Source organism: Pan paniscus, chromosome 4 (genome assembly GCF_029289425.2).
Source record: "Pan paniscus chromosome 4, NHGRI_mPanPan1-v2.0_pri, whole genome shotgun sequence".
Taxonomy (NCBI): Eukaryota; Metazoa; Chordata; class Mammalia; order Primates; family Hominidae; genus Pan; species Pan paniscus.
The window spans coordinates 70,066,411-70,072,416 of record NC_073253.2 but is presented as its reverse complement, the minus strand read 5'-3'; the positions used below and the strand labels follow the sequence as shown (position 1 = coordinate 70,072,416).

The window sequence follows — 6,006 nt, the reverse complement described above, 5'->3', positions numbered from 1 at the left end:
GCATGATAGTCAGCTTACCAATGTGTTTGAGTATGCAGTGGGATTGCAAACTGATCAAAGATTTTGTAAAGAATATGAGGTTGGTAAGGACCATATCAGTTTTAAAGGTGAACCATGAACCCCCATCACCAGAGCCAAATGAGAGCCCTTTAGTTCAAGCTGTATCCAAATGAGATGTACAAAAAACTGCTTCTCTTCAATATTTGGCCCACATTTTTCCAATGGAAGCATTTTTCTCATCAGACTGGTGTCAACTGCCAACTTGTAAATAAAATATAAGCTTAGTTTTGAGCTGATTATGGGCAATATCATAACCTCATTTATTCAGACAAGCTACCCAAATCACAGACGTTCTTTAACTGGCCACTTTTAAGAAAATACTTGCCAAATAATGGGCTTGTTAAATAGCAAATGTCAAAAACAGATTTCTAATGTGACTAACAGGCATTTACTGAAGCTGAAGCAAGTGTTTGAACCCAATGGAATGTTAATCTAATATGAATATGCTTATGCTAGCAAACACTAAAGCTGGATGAAAAGCATGACATAGTTTTAAAAACAGTAATCTCATATAAATATGCTTATGCTAGAAAATTTTAAAATTTAGATGGATTGTATTTTTTAAATGGTAAGCTATGCATATTTTTACATATATATGCAAAACATTGTGTAATTTAAATGTATTTTAAATCTCAATCTATTTCAGGGTTACAGTGTTTTGATTAGTAACTATCAAATCCAGCCCAGAGAAATGTAAAAGAATTGGTTTAGCTGGGTATGGTGGCTCACATCTCTAATCCCAGTACTTTGGAAGGCCAAGGCAGGAGGATCAGTTGGGCTGAAAAGTTCAAGGCCAGCCTAGGCAACATAGTGAGATCCTGTTTCTCCAAAAAAAAAAAAAAAGTTCTGAAAAATACCCAGGCATATTGGGGTGTACCTGTAGTCCCAACGACTCAGGAAACAGAGGTGGGAGAATCACTTGAGCCCAGGAGGTGAAGGCTGCAGTGTTGCCCATCACTGCACTCCAGCATGAGCAACAGAGTGAGACTCTGTCTCAAAAATAAAATAAAATAAAGAATTGGTTTAACTTTCCAGATTTACAGATATTTCTGATAGGTGTTTGGATTGAACTTGGTTAAAGAAGAAATGGTTAAAGAAGACGAGGGATACAGACACAGCAACCCAGCAGTTAAAGTAAAAAGTTTGGAGCTAGACAGATAAGAACTAGAATTCTAGCTCCTATACTCGCTAGCTGTAATATTTTAGACATGTTATTTCACCTTTCTAAACCTCTATTTTCTTTACCTGTAAAATACAAGTGAAAACACCTGACTCACTGGGTTGTTTTAAGGATTAAATTAGGTATCATTTGTAAACTCGTAACCCAGAGTCTGACCCACAGCAAGTGCCAGTAAATGGGAACTTCCATCACTTTGCATACATACTTCCCATGAACTCTCTTACTGGAAGATATTCCCAGATGCCTGCTATATTCTGTGAACTCTAACCCTAGAAAAATAAAATATTTTCTTTTATCGTAGTTTCATTTTCTTTATCAAGGTTAAGTTTCATTCATATTTTGCCATCATACTAAAATATTCCCAACTTAAGAATGTTTTTTCTACACAGTTCTTGTCCTCCTCCCACTCAATAGTATTATAGTTTTTTACGAGATAAGGTACTTGATTCCATTCATTTCTTAAATTTTCTTTTTTCAAGGCACCTCATGTGTAATATTTACCTGGCAGGAGAGATCCCATGATCACAAAGGTGGTTTTCCCAGAGTGAGGCTTAACCATTGCCTCCGAGGTGCTGATTCCTGATATTCCCCCAAATGTGAGATGCTGGAGTGCATAATTTATGGTAGTGGGGACCTGAGTTTGCACTCTACCCTAATGTTTTTGATATAAAAAAGAAACTTCATGTCTTCAAATCTTTGGGGATTCCTAAAATATCTATTTACTAATTGCATGCTATTATTTTTATTCAAAACCTTTCAGACAAAGACTGATTGAGGAAGTTAACTTTTTCTAGGATAATGTTAGGTTATCTTGACCTTGAATTCAACTTCAGCTAATTTTTTTTTCTTTACTAGAGAGCCTTATCATTAATCCCATATCCCATTAAGAGCTGCTTTGATCCCCAGTCAGCCTGCCTAATCTAATGTTTTGGAAAATATATTCTGCTCTCTGTTCTGGGAGACTTATTTTCCTACATTTGGTCAGAAAAAAAAAAATGTCAAAGGTTTGAGAGACTGAGAAAACTGCTGAATGAAGCTCTAGGTCCACATTGTGGTTCTGACAGTCTGGTTATTTTTTTGGGTGTCTGCATTTGGTTTGCACGACTCCTCCCTCCATTTCACTCTTGGTTCACTGTCTTTGAAAAAGTAATCAGAATCCCACCTTGTGCCATGAGCAAGATTTGCTCTGTTGGATTTTGACCTTTGGGAAAGAGTTTTGTTATCTAGTCTTGGACATGGAGTTGTCAACTTTTAAAAACTCATCTTAAATGGGAGTAAGCATTTCTGACCCTGGGGAGGGAAAAACAACTTTAGATATCTTGGTAAATGGGAACAAGCATAAGGTTGAGATGAAGGAGAAATGCTTCCCTGGACACAGTGCAGATTGTTTCTACCAGCAATCGCTGGTGGTGGCTCCAGCTGAGCAGGATGGGGCAGGCACCCTTGTGCCACTACTACAGGCGTTCTTTCTGATACATGCAGCTCTTTCTGCAACAACTAATCCTCTTCATCTGGACTCTTCAGCCTGATTCATGGCCCTCTTTTCTGCCTCATTTTTAAAAAGTGTTGGCAATGATACAGCAGAGAATGAAAGTCACTGATATCTCATTGGGGTTCTAAATAGAAAGTGGCAGAAAACTGTGAGGCCCTGAACAAATCATTTCCTTTTCTTGACATCAGTTTTTTTTAACCTATAATGACTGGCTGAAAAAAAAAAAAAAAAAAAAGCATGAACTCTAAGAGCGTTCCAGCTCTGGCATTCTTTCCTTTTTAAATATTTTTTTTCTGAAGACCTCAAGCACATTATATTTGTAATTGTTATTTTTAAGCTATATACACGCGGCATACAAACATATACAGTTTAAATCTCTCTGTTAGTGAACTGTGCAACCAGTGCCAAATGTAAGATAGCCTTCACATTTGACGGGATATGTCTTTACTACTCCAGACCCTCAGTTAACAGAGCAGGTGATGAACATTGCAGTTGCAACCCAAGAGCATAAAGAACACTCCAACCTCCAACAACAGTCTAAAATGTCAGACTGCTGGGCATTTAGCAGCATCTGCTTTATAAATTACCATGTTTATGTGGTGTTCTCAGAAGGGTTCCCATTGTTATTTACTCCTCAATGTTCGGTGCTAAACATCAAAAGAACCCGAGCACCAAAATGTCAAGTCCAGGGAGGAAATGTTTCAAGAGAATTTATTTTTGTACCAATTTAACTTTTCTCTGAATTTCAAGAACAAGGGTGTGGACCTGACATCGGACCATTCTGTCAAATGGGATTCATCCAGTTCTAATTACTACTCCCTTTTACAGGCCCAAGGACGCCACTCTATGCTTGGCACATGGAAGTTACTGGCCGGACAGATTGTACTAAACAAAAAAATCTCCCTAATTACAAATGATTAGAAATAAAAATAAAACCTGCATTACAAGTCTGAAATTTGTATTACTTTATCTTGAGATGTAAAGGATTTGAGAGAAGGAAGAGGAGATGAGATTTCGTTTATGACATTTTTAGGGTGTATTTCTTTCAAAGAATTTAGAATGCCCGGAGCTTCGTCTGGAGTAGTTACTTGTGCACAGTTTTTTGTTTTTGTTTTTGTTTTTGTTTTGCAATCTCCTCTTCTCATTTTTTTCAATGAAAAACAGCTGAAGAATAGTTTTATTAGTTCTGGACATATGAGTGGTAGTTTCTGGAGCAGCTGTTTTCACAACCTATTCCAAGCAAGATGTCTTTTTTAAAGACTCTTGCTTCTTTTCTGCTTACTAATTACAATATTAGTCTTTCTCTTTGTTAGTTCTCTGTTTTCTTTTAGTCTCATTATTTGATCATTTTAATCTTATGATAGGGAAAAAAAACTAAACATTTGCAAATTTATACCTGTGAAGCCTACTATGTGCAGAGAGGTAGGCCAGTCAGTCTCCACATGCAAAGAATGAAGAGCCAGACATTGCACAATGAGTGACAAAGGCATTAGATTCAATAGAAATTCAGGAAAAAGAAGAAACTTTATAATGTCTGATCTATTAAGCAGATAACATTGAAGTTGAGGGGACAGGTTCATCCAGGGATCAAACTTGCCCTGAGAAGCCTAACAAGGAACAAAGACTTGGAAATAGTAGAAACTTTGAGGGTTGTACTTATGTCCCACAATAGTACGGATTAACCAAAACTTTTGATCTCATCCAATTCTGCTTCATTCATCAAAATGAATGTATATTTTCTCACAATACGTTTTCTCTTTCAAAGAGCAAGGGCTTTTGAATGTCAAGTTTTCTGCAATCTAGCTCACAAACACTTATGAGGATAGGAATAAGAAGGTAATGTTAACCTGAAGAGTCTTGCCTGGAATTAAAAGTGCACAATACACATTAAGACACTCATTATACTATATGAGTATATATACATTATACTTTAAAGCACATGATACTCATGTGTTTTAAAGTTGACACTGGGAGGAAGAGAGACGATTTTTAAATTTTCTCAAATCCGTGAGAGTCCTTAGGTATGGTATGCTGAAGATAGCTCCCTGAGGATTGGAGTAAAACAAAATGGAATGTGGTCAGAACATGTAACTTGAGATTGAGGGCCTGCCCATAGGAAAATAGTTGTAGGCCAAAAAGCAGGAGATGGAAAGCTGAGCATGACACCTGAGGCAGCCTACCGAGTTGCAAAGGAACCACCATTTGCAAGTGAGCACTCAGTCATGGTTGGCTGTTTTTAAAGCATCATTACACTTAGAGAAGTACTTATCACATTTGCTTGGCTTATCACCCATTTTGCACTCTGGGTAATTGAGTTGCAAACAAAGACATCTTTATTTCTCAAAGGATATAAAATAGAAGCTTTTGTATCAGAAAGTATAAAGCAAAGTAAAAAAGATAGATTCCCTAAAGCAGTGATTTTCCAAGGGTGGTTCCACGGTTGGCAGCAGCTGCTGGGAACTTGTTAGAAATGCAAATTCTAGCAGAATCATAATCAGAAACTCAGGGAGTGTGACTCAGTGATATCTGTTATAACAAATCTTTCCAATAAAGTTTGAGAAACACTGTTTAATGAATAGGTAGGAAACACCATACTTTAAAGTTCAGCTTCTTAAGAGACCAAAGACTTTATTTATTTTTAAATTTTTTATTTCCATAGGTTTTTGGGGAACAGGTGGTATTTGGTTCCATGAGTAAGTGGTGATTTTTGAGAACTTGGTGCACCTATCACCCAAGAAGTATACACTGAACCCAATTTGTAGTCTTTTATCCCTCACCCCCTTCCCACTCTTTCCCACTGAGTCCCCAAAGTCCCTTGTGCCCTTCTTATGCCTTTGCATCCTCATAGCTTAGCTCCCACTTATGAGTGAGAACATACTATGTTTCATTTTCATTCCTGAGTTATTTCACTTAGGATAATAGTCTCCAATCCCATGCAGGTTGCTGTGAATACAATTCATTCCTTTTTATGGCTGAGTAATATTCCATCATATATATATGATATATATATCATATATATGTGTTATATATATATCATATATATGTGTTATATATATATCATATATATATATATCCTAGTAGGTATATGAGCTTTATTTTGTAGGAATTAAAAGGGTAATTGTATAATTTAGGGGGACAGCAGACACTTATTGGTAGCCTATGTAATATATATATATGATATATATATCATATATATACACCAAAGTTTCTTTATCCACTCATTGATTGATGGGCATTCAGGTTGGTTCTATATTTTTGCAATTGTGAATTACAA

The 6,006-nt window shown here is 36.5% G+C and overlaps 1 non-coding gene across 1 annotated transcript; it reads left to right on the top strand.

The window, feature by feature from the left end:
* The first annotated feature begins 1,733 nt into the window (after nucleotides 1-1,733).
* On the top strand, nucleotides 1,734-1,895 carry LOC112440010 (U1 spliceosomal RNA). Its single transcript, XR_003028220.1, has one exon. It is a non-coding gene; the product is annotated as a U1 spliceosomal RNA (small nuclear RNA).
* The last annotated feature ends 4,111 nt before the right edge of the window (nucleotides 1,896-6,006 follow it).